General features: G+C 40.1%; 1 protein-coding gene across 1 annotated transcript in view; it reads right to left on the bottom strand.

The window, feature by feature from the left end:
* The window catches only part of LOC103211700 (adhesion G protein-coupled receptor E3-like), a 114914-nt gene that overhangs the window by 13663 nt on the left and 88842 nt on the right, over positions 1 to 12409 (bottom strand). The gene's annotated exons all lie outside the window — the stretch shown is intronic.

The following is a 12409-nucleotide window of genomic DNA, read 5'->3' as shown; positions in this document are numbered from 1 at the left end:
AAAACAAACAAAAAACTTAAAAAACAAAAACAAATCTGGGTGGGGGGCAGGGTACCCAGGCTGCAGCAGAGCACACAGAGTGGGATGGCATTCCTGCAGGTCCAGAAGGTGGGGGGCTGCACCTCTTTTCACCAAGAGGGTATGGGGTATAAGAGTAACAAGAGGAATATTGAACCTTTCCAGTCATCAGTTCCCAGTGTGCCTGTGTTGTCCTTGGCAAGTAGAGCCTATTCTTAGGTCCCTGGGATCTGGAGGGAATGTTGTCGCTTTTAATATCCAAAATGACTGCTCCTCTTGTAAATATTCAAAATGGCTACACCCTCCAGATAGCTGAAAGTCCACAGCTCAATTTGTCCCCTTCTTTGCTGTTTCCCTTTTAGTCATCAGCTACCAGTGTAGCTTTCCATGCAGCCCTTGGTGAGCAGGGCTGATTTTTAGGTTAATTCTCAGGTCTTAACACCACTTGGAAATATTTAAACTGTCCATGCTGTCAGGATAGCCAACAGTCCATAATGCCATTTGTCTCTTTATTCACTGTTTTCATTCAAGTTCTTCTATTAGTTGGTATTTAATCCACTTCTGTATCCTTCCTTTCAAAGCTCAGGGCTCCAGGATTGTCTTCTGTATCTGTGTCAATTAGTTTCTCTTTTCTTTGTTGAAGAGGATCTGTGTAGCTTGTTTGTCTATTCCACCATCTTACTGGAAGTCCAAGACTACACTTCTTAATAGAGACTGAAATCTCTTGAAGCAAAAGTGGTGCATGTTTTCAATCTGAGAGCAGTGGGTATTGGGAATGTGGATAAAATGTATAATGAAAATAATCAAAATACTTGACTAGATCCTAGAGTGACACCCACACTACGGTGTCACAAAAGTCACCTCATTTTTTGTGATAATTATTTTACAGAGTACTCTTGCTTAAGTAAATGTGAATTGCACAACTATTAGAAAGTCATGATTTATAATAAATAATGTTGAACTTGAAGAAGCTTAAATGGATGAGTAAGTAGTTTGTGATATCAGTAATATGACTAGAGAATGTTTCTTTTTGAACAAAGTGGACTAATGTAGAATAAAGGTAATATTTGTATTTTAAATCTATCCAAAGTAAGAGCAACAAAAGGATAGCATTTTACATAGAAAAGAAAGTAGGAAAAAATGAATAGACAGTAGAGTCAGGTAGGGTGTGCCTAGATGGTGCAAAGGGCTAATCCTGCTAGCTGAAAGGTTGGTGGCTTGAGAGAACATTTACACACACACACACACACACACAACATTTACACTGAGACCATGAAATAAAAGAGTAGGAGTCAGTTAGGTGGGATATTGGGATGATAGCAAGACCAAGACAGAAGAGTGTTCCTTAGAGAAAACTTAATGATGTGTTGGTTGATTGATCATCATAAGGTTCAAATACGATTCAGGAATCCCCCCCTCCCAAAAAAGAAATAAAAACATAGCTCCGGTAACATAGTGCCTAAGGCATGTGATTGCTAACCAGAAGGTTGGTGGTTCAGACCCACCAGCCACTCCACAGAAGCAAGACTGGACAATCTACTTCCATAAAGATTTACCACCTTGGAAACCCAATGGGTGTCGCTGTGAGTCAGAATCAACTTGACAGCAGTGGGATTGGTGGGGTTTTTTTTTTTTTTTTTTGGTTCTCAGTCTACTACTAGCTGAAAGGTTGGTGGCTTTACACACACACAAAGAGAAAGAACATTTACACTGAAACCATAAAGTAAAAGAGTAGGAGTCAGCTGGATGGGATAGTGGGGTGACAAGTTGCAGAACCAAGGTGGGAAAGTGCTCCTTAGAGAAAACTTAATGATTTTCTGATGTGTTGATTCATTGATCATCATAAGCTTGAAATACGATTCAGGAATCCCCCCAGTTTCTAAAAAAACTTAGAGACTTAGAACAAAGAAAATATATTCAGGGGGAAGAAAGAAATATGAATTTTAAAAGCATCAAGAAATGTCCACTTATTACAATGATACAAATGAAATCAAAAGTATTTTAAAACCACAACCAAACCAAAGTCACTGCCATTGAGCGGGTTTTTACTCAGAGTGACCCTCATTGGGTTTCCAAAGCTGTAAATCTTTTTGGAAGTGGACTACTTCATCTTGTCTTCTGTGGAGTGCCTGGTCCATTTGAACCACCAACTTCTTTTGGTTAGCAGCCAAATGCCTTAACCACTACACTACCAAAGCTCCTAAAACCTAAAACTATAACCAAAACAAAAAAAGCCAAACTTACTGCCATTGAGTCGATTCTGACTCATAGAAAACCCCTTTTGGTTTCCAAGGTGGTAAATCTTTATGGAAGTAGATTGCCCAGTCTTCGTTCTGCAGAGTGGCTGGTGGGCTTGAACCTCCAACCTTCTGGTTAACAGTCAAATGTCTTAGGCACTCCACCACCAGAGCTCTTTAAAACCATAACAAAAAGGGTTTAATTGCACATAATTAAAAGTCAGTGAAGCATAATGACATCATTGACCAACCTTGCAAAATATGTTCTCCCTGAAAATTCACCCACACTGAGATCCAATATAAGTTTGTGTGTTGATCTGCTAAGGGCAGGATTATGTAGCCGAACCCACAAGCTCACCCTTGGACCCCTGACTCCCGGAGGAAATCAGGTGGCCTTTGTGCAGCCTGCTCAGGCCTGGGTGCTTTTTACAGGCTCCGTGTGAGTAAATTCCTCCCCCTGTGACCGTGTCCCCAGAGGGAGGCGGCCTGTGTGGCTGTGGGAGGAGTGCAGGCGTGTGCTCTGGGTGCCTGGAGCCTCTGCTGCCTGAAATGGAGATGCGCTCAGGACGGAGCACTGATTGGAGCTGGGGGAGAAGCCACGCCCAGGGAAAGCGCTGAAGGCCAAGAGCCTGCCGCTCCCTCCTTGCTCAACGCCCGTCTACCCTCATCCTTCCTCCATTTCAGGTCCCGAGTGTGATGCGGGGAGTAGTAGTCCGGTCTAGGCAGCTAGCTGGTGACCTAGGACAGCCGTCTTGTACATCATAACCCACAAGTCAGGTTTCTGTTGTCCTGACTGGTGTTGAAGCATATGTTACCCATTGGCCTCCAGACTCCCCAGCTACTCTGCTTCCACTCCCATCCGCCTTCCTGAAGTGGCTTCCTGGGCTCAGAAAGGACACTCACTTAGACTTCCAGCTGGAAGAAGGACATGGTGAGTACTATGGAGAAGTGGGTTATTCTTGCCGTAAGGGAGTGAGGCTGGACGTGAATTTTGGGGGTATCGCCTCTGTGCTCTGGCCCCTGTGGTGTGAAAAGGTGGCACAGGAGGCCCAGCGACTGTCCCTGGGAGGCATCCTGAGGCCCTGCTCCATTGTCACTGGGCCCTTTCTATACACCTATAGATGCCTGGGGTCACCTTCCTTCTGTGACTAAGAGCTGGCATCATGGGGCAATAAGATCACTACCCTGGGCCTTGGTGCTGTGTTAATGACAGACTCTCCTGACCACAGCGTGAAGGTGGAACTCTGTGTTATGAAGTAAAGAAGCTGAGAGAATTTGTCAGGATTCTAGGTAGCGTTTGGTGCTCTCCTGATATTTTCACCAAAGGAATGATGCTATAGAGAGTGAGTCAGGCTGGGTCCTGTGGGAGATTCCCAGACCCATCCTTTTTCCAGAAGGAATTCTTTTGCGTTGCGCATCTCAGATATGTGAGAACCATGAATCTCCCATTGTAGTGTAACACGTTTTCACCAAGCTTTCTAGCAAAAGAGATTTTTTTCTTTATTGTGACATAATCAGAAAACAAATAAATAATGGGAAATTGATTGTAAGCCTTGTGGCTATAATGTTACTCAATTTTGATATGCACATCTACGTGCCATTGTCTGCCATCCACTGGTCCAGTTAGAGCACTCTGTTCTGTGCTTTGAGCCTCTGTTTATTGTTTGAAGGGTCTATAAATCTTGACAGAGAACTTGGCCATTGCTTATGGCATGCTGTGATTTGATTAACCCTTCATCACCCCAGTCTAGATCCTTGTCCTCCTATCTACCTGTATGTAGCCAAAAAAACAAACCAAGCCCATTGTTCTTGCATCAATCATGACGCATAGCAACCCTGTAGAACTGAGTAGAGCTGCCCTGTAGGGTTTCCAAGGCTGTAATCTTAATGTAAGCAGACAGCTACATCTTCACCATGTTGAGCGCCTGGTAATTTTGAACCGTTGACCTTTTGATTGGGAGCCAAACACTTCTACCTCTCTGACCTCAGGACTCCCTATACCTAGAGCTTATATTAAATCCCTGTAATTTCGACCACTGTTTCCAGTCTTGAATTAGAATATAAAATTGAAGTATACTTATTGTGCTAGATGCTATCAGTATATGAGTTGTCTGTATTTAAGTTCTTAGGTTTACAGTTTCCACCAATGGAAAAAACTTTTGAGATCAGTTTGTCTGTTTCTACTGTAAAATTTTCAATTTAATGACTATAAGTCTTCTCCAACACAGAAAGCTCGTTAAAGCTTCCTTAAATCTTGAGATGTTCTTAAAAACTCCTGTGACATTTAACAGTTCATACCAGCACCCTTAATATGTTGACTATTTTAGAAACATTCTCCTGACTGGAATAAAATGGATATACAGACTCTGATATCCCTGGCCACTGTTTAGAAAGAGCTTAGATTTACATTTTATGATTTATGCTGATGTTTTAGACCATTTAATAATCAACTCAAATGATTAGATCATAAGTGATTTTGCAAGTACCCATGGGAATTCCTAGTAAAGACATTGAATATGTCATTTGATATCTTCATATTTGAAAGTAAAATTTCACTTACTGAATTATGTTTTTTATAATAGATAACATCTTCAAAATTCAAAACTTCAAAATTCAACTTCAAAATTCTAATTTATAAAGACTCGTTCCTATTCTTTACCTTATCCGGCCTTTCCTCTTCCACCAGCTCCCCTTGGATAATCAGCTTTATTGCTCTCTGAGGCATCTTGCCAGTGGGTATGTAATTTTGCAAAACCAATGACTTATTTATTGTAAATACTTTTTTCAACAACATAAAGGATGGCTAGCCATATGGACCTCACCAGGTAGAATAAATAGGAATTAGCTTGAGTATATCTGTGGTAAGAGAGGATGGAGAAGCTCAACCCAAAAAGGTCAGCAGCTGATTGTGGAACAGACCATCAATTGCTCATATGCAAGTTCAAGTTGAAGCTGAAGAAACTTAAAACCAGTCCACGAGAGCCAAAATATGACCTTGATTATATCCCACCTGAATTTAGAGAACACCTGAAGAAGAAATTTGAAGCACTGAACAAACATCAATGACCAAAAACCAGATGAGTTGTGGGATGACATCGGGAACATCATACATGAAGAAAACAAAAGGTCATTAGAAAGGAAGGGAATAAAATACCAAAATGGATGACAGAAGAGACTTTGAAACTTGGCCTTGAATGGACAGTAGGAAAACAAATGGAAGAAATGACTAGATAACAGAGCTGAAGAAAAGATTTCAAAGAATAGCTAGAAAAAACTAAGTAAATTATTATAATAAAATAGGCAATGACTTGAAGTTAGAAAACCAAAAGGGAAGAACACACTCAGCATTTCTCAAGCTGAAAGAACTGAAGAGAACATTCAAGCCTCAAGATGTACTGTTGAACAATTCTTTGGGCAAAATGTTGAATGATGCAGGAATCATTTAAAAGAAGATGGAAGGAATACAGAGTCACTCTACAAAAAAGAATTGGTTCCGTGTGCAACTATTTCAGGAGAAAAACAGGGCTCCAGGAATTGATGGAGTAACCAATGGATGCAGCACTGGAAGCATTCACTTGATTATGTCAAGCAATTGGGAAGACAGCTACCTGGCCTACTAACTAGAAGAGATTCCTATGTGTGCCCATTCCAAAGAAAGGTTTTCCAACAGAATGTGGAAATTGTTGAACAGTAACATTAATATCACACCCAAGTAAAATTTTTCTGAAGATATTTCAAAAATAGTTGCAACGGATATTGACGGGAAACTGTCAGATAGTCAGGCTGGATTCAGAAGAGGGCATGGAATAAGAGATGGCATTGCTGATGTCTGATGGATCTTGGCTGAAAGCAAAAAATACCAGAAAGGTGTTTACCTGTGTTTTATTAACTATTCAATTACTTTTAACTGTGTGAGTCATAACAAATTATAGATAACATTGTCAAGAATAAGAATTCTAGAAACTTAACTATGCTTGTGAGGAACCTGTACATAGCCCGAGAGGCCGTCATTCAAACAGAACGAGGTGATACTGCATGGTTGAAAATCAGGGAAGGTGTATGTCACAGTTGTATCTTTCCACCATATTCATTCAATCTGTCTGCTGAGCAAATAATTTGAGAAGCTGGACCATATGAAGGAGAACACGGCATCAGGATTGGAGGAAGACTGATTACCAACCTGCAATATGCAGATGAAACAACCTTGCTTGCTGAAAGTGAAGATGACTGGAAGCACTTAGTGATGAAGATCAAAGACTGCAGCCTTCAGTATAGATTCTGCCTCAACATAAAATGAAAACCCTCACATCTGGACCACTAAGCAACATGAAGATAAACCAAGAAAATATTGATGTTGACAAGAATTTCATTTTACTGAATCCATGATCAATGCAAATGAAACCAGCAGTCCAGAAATTAGTGTATTGCATTGGGTAAATCTGCTGCAAAAGATCTATGTATATAAAGTTTTAAAATGCAAAGATACCACTTTGAAGAGTAAGATGCATCTAGCCTAAACCATAGTATTTTCAGTCATTTCATAAGCATGTGAAAGCTGAACATTGTATCAGGAAGGCTGAAGAAGAATTGATGCCTTTGAGTTATGATGTTGGCAAAGAATATCGACTATACCATGGACTGCCAGATAAATGAACAAATCTGTATTAGAAGAAGTATGGCCAGAATGCTTGTTAGAAACAAAGATGGTGAGACTTCATCTTATGTACTTTGGACATGTTATCAGGAGGGACCAATCCCTGGAGAAGGACATTGTGCTTGGTAAAATAGAGAGTCAGTGAAGAGAAAGACCCTCAACAAGATGAATTGACTCAATGTCATGACAGCAGACTTGAGCATAACAGTGATTGTGAGGGTGGTGCAGTGTTTCGTTCTCTGGTACATAGGGCAGCTTTTATTCTGAGCCAGCTCAACGGCACCTGACACACACGTTCTCGATTGCTGTAGCTTTAGAGTAAATGGTGTAGGTCAGACTTCCACTGTGTTTTCCTCAGCACTTTGTTGACTGTTCTTAGGCTTCACTCTTTCCGTATACATGTTAGAGAAACCTTTGTTGACATCCAAAAATATGAGCTTCTCAGGGCCTGGAATTTATTGGTTTAGGCCCCTGAGCCTCCCATGACTGATGAGGGGTAAAAGGAAAAGCTTCACGTCCTACAGTGTTTCCCAGTTGTTAATATCTCATCCTACTTTCACCCTGGGACTCATGTTCTTTTGAGCATTCTGGTGGGTCTTATTGAAGGCAGTGATGTCGTTTTGTTTTGCTCAGAAGCAATTGATCTGAATGTGGATGTAAGAGTTTCATTTGTAGACCATTTCTGTACTTTCTTTTACATGCTCCAAGTGTTCTAGTCCATAAAGATAGAATAAGTTAGGAACTCATCACCAAGTGTAGAGACATATCAGTGTGTTGGAAGTATTGTTAAATCTATGACAAAGGATGCAATCAGTCAGGAAGTGAATGCAGGCAGTGCTGGAATGAGGCATATGTCTAAACCCTGGAGTAGACTTTGGTCCATCCCAGAATCTTGTATCAAATCCCTATGAATTCTCAGGACTATCAGCCTCCCCTATCCTTTTGCACATACTGGAATATATGGTATCTTACTCAACAAGAATATGTGTGGTGTTTTAGGACTCAGTGGTCATTGAGGATGTGGCTGTGGACTTTACCCAGGAAGAGTGGGCTTTGATGGATGTTGCTCAAAGGAAACTATACAAAGACGTGATGATGGAAACCTTCAGAAACCTGGTCTCAGTAGGTAAGTATGATGTCATTTGTAAATTTATTAAGTGAACATGTATATCCTATTCCTCAGCCTTGCTCCAGTATTTGGACTGAAGAATGGGACTGCATTGTTAAACAGGACAGGCATGATCATTTCATCTGTGGATCTTAAATATCATGGCTTGAGCTGCACATAAAGCTCTCTGTATTAATCTGACTTTTTATTTCTCTTGTTAAAAGCCTTGAGGCTATTTCAGTATGAGAATTGAATTCAGACATTACTTTAGAGCACAGAGAGAAGACATATTGTTTAGGACCTTATGAAATGTTTCACTGTGTTTATTAGAAGTGACACATGATTATTTTGCTGCAAATAAATTCACACCTGCCCATCACCAGAGACTCTTAATGCCAACGTATTGTCTAAATGTCACAGAAATATTAATTACTGTTTTTCCTCATGCTGTGCCTTTCTCCATGAGCACCTTGTCCACTACACCCACTTTTTGTATCAGAAAAGCAAGAGAAATATGTGAGGAGAGTGAAAATAGGACATCCAGAGCTACTGTGTCAGGGCACCACATAGAGAAGAATCCTTTGGTGGACCAGCCCTGCATTGGAGGAATTGGATTGGAATAAATCAGAAAGGTCTCTTTTGTGTAGAAGAGCCTGCAGTTCACAGGCCTGATCTTGCCTTTCTGACTGTGATCAGTCTCTCATACTTGTGTTCATGGAGAAATATCTTCCCTCTTCCCTCTTCCATACACATTGAGTGTTTCCATGGTACATATGTAATTTGTCCAGGTTTTGTAGATTTCTCTCCTAATTATACCTTATTTATTTTACTGTTGCTCTCAAAATTCATGGAAGTGTTCCTAGACAATTGCTTTTTAGCCATTGCCAAAGACTTGAAACAGCAAAATGTGTCATTCTTTCTTTGCTCCCAGTTGCCTTTTTCCTCCTAATAATTCCTTTTTATTTCATATTGTGAACTTTAATTTCAATCATCGGTCAGTTTCTCAAACCATGAATGATGGAGAAAAGTTATCAAGTGAATGTCTAATACTGGAATTCATGAAGAAGGGCACTTGTTTATCCAAGCTAGGAGAAGTCGGTGAATTGGATGGTGTTGAAGATCAGCCTAAAAATCAGGGAAGAAGTATGAGGTGAGTATCATTCACATGAGAAAGCAGTGCCTCAGGAGAAAATCTTAAGATGTCATGAGTTTAAAACTGTATATGTATGTGTACATATATGTACAAAACTAGTTCTAAAATGTATGTTCACACAATTTTCATGAATGTGAGTCATATATTGACTGTTTGAAATATATTTCACTTGTACACAATTATCAAAAATCCTTATATTTTGGAAAAACTCTGCAACTAGTGGTAGACTTTCTGCAAGATGATTGAACCTCTGAAACATGAAGCAACTTAGAACAAAAATCATAAACATTTTCTGTGTTTGGTCATAGTAAAATCGGAACAAATTTAATCCTAACGGTATGCTGCCTGTTTTTAACAGAAAGTGTATGATAAAGAACCTCTTCGAAAGTATTGAAGAAAATCAAGGTGGAAAAACCTTCAGCCTGATTCCAAATCTTCCTGCGTTCAGAAGAACTGCTACTGTTGTAAATTCTTCAGAATGCCATGAGAGTGGAAAATCCCTCATTGACCATTCATCACTTAAACATCCTATCATCTGTCAGTGTGTTTGCAGTAGTTACGAATGTCAGAAATATAGAGAAGCCTGCAGTTGTCCTTTGGACCGAAGTACTCCTGTAAGAGCTCTTCCTGAAGAGAAACTCTATGAATTTAACAAATATGAGGAAGGTTTCTGTTGTTTATCATCTTTGTGGACACATGTGAGAGGTTGTAAGTGTGAATGTAAAGCATGTCAGAAGAGCTATCTGTCATCTTCCCTTTTACAGAAAAATTTTTATGCTGGAAATAAGCCTTATGATTGTAAAGAATGTGGGAAAGCCTTCACTCGTCCCTCATCCCTCACTGAACATACAAGAACTCACAGTGGAGAGAGACCTTATGAATGTAAGGAATGCGGACAAGCTTTTAAACATCGCACAGCCTTCACTAACCATACAAGACTTCACACTGGAGAGAGACCTTATAAATGTAAAGAATGTGGGAAAGCCTTTACCCAGTCCTCATCTCTCACTGCACATACAAGAATCCACACTGGAGAGAAGCCTTATGTCTGTGGCGAATGTGGGAAAGCCTTTGCTCATTCCTCAGTCCTTGTTACACATATAAGAGCTCACAAAGGAGAGAAGCCTTATAAATGTACAGAATGTGAGAAATCCTTTAGTCGTTCCTCAGACTTGACTATACATAGAAGAGTGCACACAGGAGAGAAGCCTTATGAATGTACAGAATGTAAGAAAGCCTTTAGTCGTTCCTCAGCCCTCTCTCAACATATAAGAACTCACAGTGGAGAGAGGCCTTACGAATGTAAAGAATGTGGGAAATTCTTTAGTCAGTCCTCATGTCTCACTAGCCATATAAGAAGAACTCACAGTGGGGAAAGGCCGTATGAATGTAAGGAATGTGGGAAAACCTTTTGTCGGTCCTCCCACCTCACTAGCCATTTAAGAAGGCACAGTGGAGAGGGGCCATATGAAGGTAAGGAATGTAAGAAAGCCTTTAGGCATAACTCATCTCTCACATCACATGTAAGAATTCACACTGGAGAGAAGCCTTAAGAATGTAAGGGTTGAAGGAAAGCCTTTGGGCATTCCTCATCTGTCACTAGTCATATAAAAACTCACAAGGAGGCCTTATGAATTTAAAGAATGTTCCGAGTCCTCTAGTAATTCCTAACACGTCACTAGCATTATAAGAACACAGAGTGGAGAGAGACATTAGGGATGTACAGAATGTGGGGAATCCTTTAGTGAGTCCTCATCCCTTACTAGGCACATAACTCACATTGGGGAGAGATCTTATGAACATAAAGAATATGGGAAAGGCTTTAGTAATTCCTCAGTCCTTACTGAACCTCAGTAAACTCAAATGTGGAGAGACATGATTATAAGGAATGTGAGAAAGCTGTTATTTGTAGCTCTTGCCCCATATTACAACTCTTTTAGGAGGTTCCCTCCTCCTCTCTTTCTGTCCCTTTTTGATGTTGTCACTTATATAAGCAAACTCCTTGTCAATTTCAAGCCATAGCTATTTTTACAGGACAGTGACTAACCAGGCCACTTGGTAGGCTGCAAGTCACCCAGTCCAATTGAGTGGATTGTCAAGCCACTGTATGAATAGCAGATCGACTGCTCCCCATAATGTATGCAAAATAAACCAGTTATAAGGCAGACTGTGGCATAACCAATCCTTTTTTTTTCTGCAGAATTACAAACCCAGAGCCAGAATGACCATGTGTGAGAGAAACCCATTGCACTGCAGCAGAGTATAAAATAGCGTGTGCATGATGCTCTCAGTTTGTGAAACATTTATGTGTTAATGTTGTACATTTTATAAATGCCAACAATGTTGTAGAGACAGTCCATTCTAGAACATTAACAAGGATTCTCCCCTGAAGGTGATAATTATGATTGAATTCTTCTCTCAGTTTGCTTCCCACTTTTCAATTTTTTAACATTCTTTATTCATTTCTTATGAAATTTTTTACTTTTTTTTCCCCCCAGTTTTAAAGCAGTAATTTCCTTTTGGAATCTGAGTTGACAGATTCATGAAGCTTCATAATTATTTGCAAAATGAAAGTAGAGAACGGTACCACTCTTCCCACCAAAATTCTCCCTCCTGCTGCCCCTTTTAGTCAAACTTTCACTTGGCCGTAAATCCCTACCAGTTGTCCCTTTACGTGCAGTGTATTGTGTTTGTAACTTTCTGACTCTAGTTCCTTTCCCATAGCGTAATGTGTTTGAGAATCATCCACGATGATGAATGTACCTCTAGCTTGTTCCCTTTATTTAATTGATGGTTAGAATTCCATTGTATGGCCTTAGCATAGTTTGTGCTTTTTCCACTGAAGGATTTGTTAATTTATAGTTATTATGAATAAAGCTGATGTAAACATTCTTGAACTGGTTTTATGTGAACTTACCTGTGTATATCCCCAGAGGGAGGATTACTGTCATATGGTAGGTGTGTGTTCTCACTGTATAAGACACTGCCTATCTGCCCTTAAAGAAGCTGTACCATTTTGTATTGTCACCGGCAATCCACAATTCCAGTTATGCTGAGATCTAGACCGGCTGATTTCTTATGCAATCAGTAGTACACTTAAGTTTGCCACTGGCATAGGGAGGTGTGATGGTTTTGTTTGTATGCCAACTTGGCTAGGCCTGGTTGAATGGCTGGGCAGCTGGGTGTAGTATTCCCCATGATGAGACTGGTAGTAATCAACTCCATGGTGGAATCTACCA

Source organism: Orycteropus afer, unplaced genomic scaffold (assembly GCF_000298275.1).
Source record: "Orycteropus afer afer isolate SDZICR_OR568_19922 unplaced genomic scaffold, OryAfe1.0 scaffold00774, whole genome shotgun sequence".
Lineage (NCBI taxonomy): Eukaryota > Metazoa > Chordata > Mammalia > Tubulidentata > Orycteropodidae > Orycteropus > Orycteropus afer.
This window is presented reverse-complemented; position numbering and strand designations above follow the sequence as displayed.